Raw genomic sequence first — 4143 nt, 5'->3', positions numbered from 1 at the left:
CTTATAAAACCTGATAAATGACAGGTTCTTATCAGACAGCTTCAGATTGTGTATAAACAAAATATGGAAGTGGCTGAAGTCTTTTTTATCATACCTATGACTTCACCTGCATAGTATAATAATGATTCATGAATTATTACACTGAACATGTAGATCACTCAAACATAGCTCTTAGATATCCAGGACAGAAAATCTCATCAAAGTGTAAAAGTATAAATCTATCACGGGGATTCTAAAATACCTCGGGGGTGTAACTCAGAGGTAGAGTGCTCGCTTCGCATGTGAGAAGTCCCGGGTTCAATCCCCGGCACCTCCAGTTCTTTAGTTTGCGTTTTCAGTGATGAGTCCGGATAAGCTCTAACCCTTTTACTGCTCCACAATTTTTCGTTTAATCGCCAATAATTTTCCTCTGCACTAAACTTTCTTATTTCGTTGTTTCTTCAGTATTTACCCCTAATTCTCTCCTTTGTCTCTTCTATCTTTAAACAATATTTACAGTCCTCTGGAGGTTAATGAAGCATCGTTGTCACAGGGCTAAAGGAAGATCAGTGAAATGTTTGGATGAGGATGATAGTTAATAATAGTCATGTTTGATACAGGGCTCGCCACGTGTAGGTCTGATAGCTTCTTTCAGTTTTTCATATATTATCATATTCTTATGATACATGTAGAGGACATGTCTTGGATATATTTCAAGGACTAACATTCAACTTGTTGGCGGTAGAGCGGGGTGGAGAGAGAGAGAGCGAAGCGAACACTGGCCTTAAATATTAGTTATCTATGTTTGTTTAAAACCACTTTGAAGTCTTGTCTCTACTTTCAATACGGAGGTTACTGGAATTTTTAAAACAGTTTTTTATAATTCCAATTATAACTCAATAAAGATAACGTGTTATCGAAGTAAAAAAAACATATTGACCTATATAATCATTTGAAGTCTTTTAAAACCTGCTCGAAAACTGGCATCTAAGTGGGCCTTTATTGTCTAGTTTTTGTTGCCTTTGGGCTGACTTTCCGTCTTATTTAAAAAGACCATAAGAAAATACAACTCGTTAAGAATACGGGCGTTAATCACAACATTGAAATCTAAAAAAACTATAATGACCAATCGGATGTAGACTTAAGAAATTATCTCACGCAGGGAAAATAAAAATGTTGCTTCTCAGGTGAAAACTTATCTTAAGCCCATTAAAAACACAAACGCATCGTTGAGTCGCTATATTTTTTTGCCACTTTCTCAATAGTTTGTTAGTGCGTGGGAGATTTATTACACACCCACGCAATAAGAAGCCCCTTCCCTTTTTTTTCCATTGGTCTGACGATCTAGACATCAGCGGAAACTACGTATTATTGTGAGGTGAGAACACATCAACGCTACGCAAGATCGCACGAGAAACAATCACTGCTACTAGTAGTATGTACGTATACGCAATGTGAAGCACTTTTCTCATCAACCTGACAATTTTCATGGAAGAGGAAGATATTAAAGTGAGATATTGAGAAGAACACACGAACACTACGCAATAACACACAGAAAACAGGTAACGACGGGAAAACTGGGATCCATGAAGGTTTAGATACACACACGAGTTTTAGACATGCGTGAAACTTAAAATCCGTGCTGGAGTTTTAGGTAGAGACGAGGCATAGCTGGAAGAGGTGTCTGGCAGAGGGTATGTGGAGGCTCAGAGACATACACAAGTCTCAGGTATGGGTGTCGGTTCTGTAAACCCCGTGAGAGTTCTAAGCAGCAAGAAGAGGCACAGGTATGACAGGTATTCGTGTCTGACAGAGGCAAAGCTGCTTGCTCTTTTTAAATAAACTGCTGTAGCTGTTGAGGGGATGATGTCTGTAAATACCGTGAATCAGTAGTCAGTGTAATGTATGTATCGCGTAAAGTTGTGATGAGAGACATAAAAACAACACTACGTACTTACTAAAAATTGAAGTCCATGTATATTATATGTCATGCAAAGTTGTGGAGATTGATAAAGAGCAGAACTACTTATGTGAGATTCAATATGATCTTTGCAGACACGGACTAGCATGATATGAACATTCTACATTTACACGGACAAGTCTTAACTCATACTGTTAGTCATTTTTTCCTTACTCAAATGTAACTTCAAAACATTTATTTTACAGTTCTGCAAATAGGACACAAGTTTAATGTTGTATACATCTCTCTCTCTCTCTCTCTCTCTCTCTCTCTCTCTCTCTCTCTCTCTCTCTCTCTCTCTCTCTCTCTCCCTCTCTCTCTCTCTGAAAGGATGATGAATTGAAAATAGCTCGAGAAACCTAACTGTATCTATGTTGGAACGTCTCATGCAGAACAGGCGTCATCACCTCGGTGCTGGCATGAGTTACATTCTTGCACGGTATATAACAAATAATTAGAGAGACGCAAACAGCAAGACAAATCACATCATGAACTCAATCCTTTCGGTACCAACGGCATCAATTTTACTATATTCTGGATGCTATTAGAAGTCTTTATCGAGTTTAGGATAATACCTTTCTTCATGACATTAAATAAATCATCTAGTTACTCTCCCACCACAATTATACGTTATTTACTCTATTGTGGCTAATTAATTTATTATGAGAAAGTTTGGAAGCTGTCTGTAGCACTGACTAACTTACATTTCCATCTGCAGGTAAATAAAAGTTACGACAGTTTTGGAACTAAGTGTGTTTTATTGACCTTGTTTAATTCACACCTGGCCTGCCTCACTCCCTCGGGCGTCACTGACTACTGAGGCGGAGAGGGAGACAGGGAGAGCTTGTTTGCCTTCACGCCGTCTGTCGCGCGGTGCAGTGGAGCGTCTTGCGAGATATATTGCTTAAAAAGAGCTACTGACGTAATTTTTTGCTGGGACGAAAATAACACGGCACATTTATCTTCACACTTACCATAATTATATTTTGATAAAGTTCAGCTTATTTCTATTGGGGTTGCCATCTTCACTAAGTCTTTTTTAGGCTCTAATGTTGTCCTTGCTTAGAGTCCTTTACAAAATAATAATAATAACAATAATGGTAATAACAGCAACAATGATGTTAATAATAGTAGTAATATTAACAATAATGATATATAATAATAATAATAATAATAATAATAATAATAATAATAATAATAATAATAATAATAATAATAATGATAAATAATAATAATAATGATAATAATAATAATAATAATAATAATAATAATAATAATAATAATAATAATAATAATAATAATAATAATAATAATAATAATAATAATAATAATAACAATAACAATAATAATAATAAAAAAATAATAATAACAATAACAACAACAACGATAATAATAATAACAATGATAGTAGCAGTAGCATTATTAGTAGTAGCTGCAGCAGCAGCAGCAGTATATATAATGATAATAATAATAATAATAATAATAATAATAATAATAATAATAATAATAATAATAATAATGATAATAATAATAATAACAATAATAATAATAATAGCAATATTACTACTACTACTACTACTACTACTACTACTACTACTATTACTACTACTACTACTACTACTACTACTACTATACTACTGTTATTACTTCTACTACTACTACTACTATACTACTGTTATTACTTCTACTACTACTACTACTACTACTACTACTACTACTACTACTACTACTGCTACTACTATTGCTACTACTACTACTACTACTGCTGCTACTACTACTACTACTACTACTACTACTACTACTACTACTAATGATAATAAAAAGACGATAAAGAATAACAGATCTCCTATCTTAACAGTCAGCATATCCGTATCTAAACTCGCAACCTATTCATCACTCAGTTAACTGCACTTTGAAACACTCAGTGCAGTCAGTGATACAAACTGGTAAGCATAGCCACTGAGTAAGTAGGCGCCACTTACATCATCCCATCCAGACCTTACAACTTTACGTATCTCGAGTCATGTAAGTTCCAGTCATAGAGAAAATTGTAAGAGGTTGTCGGCAGTAAAGGTGAGGGCGGCGCGGCGTCTGTCCAACCCTCCACGTTCACCTCCCTCACCTCCTCATGCCTTGCAAAAAACGTAAATCTAAGCAGCACTTCCGTAAAACAAATACAGGAACACGAACCCCCATCAACAAAA

At 35.3% G+C, this 4143-nt stretch overlaps 1 non-coding gene across 1 annotated transcript; it reads left to right on the top strand.

The window, feature by feature from the left end:
- The first annotated feature begins 244 nt into the window (after window positions 1-244).
- Trnaa-cgc lies at window positions 245-316 on the top strand. Its single transcript has one exon. It is a non-coding gene; the product is annotated as a tRNA-Ala (tRNA).
- The last annotated feature ends 3827 nt before the right edge of the window (window positions 317-4143 follow it).

The sequence above is a fragment of the Portunus trituberculatus genome, chromosome 47 (assembly GCF_017591435.1).
Source record: "Portunus trituberculatus isolate SZX2019 chromosome 47, ASM1759143v1, whole genome shotgun sequence".
Taxonomy (NCBI): Eukaryota; Metazoa; Arthropoda; class Malacostraca; order Decapoda; family Portunidae; genus Portunus; species Portunus trituberculatus.
This window is presented reverse-complemented; position numbering and strand designations above follow the sequence as displayed.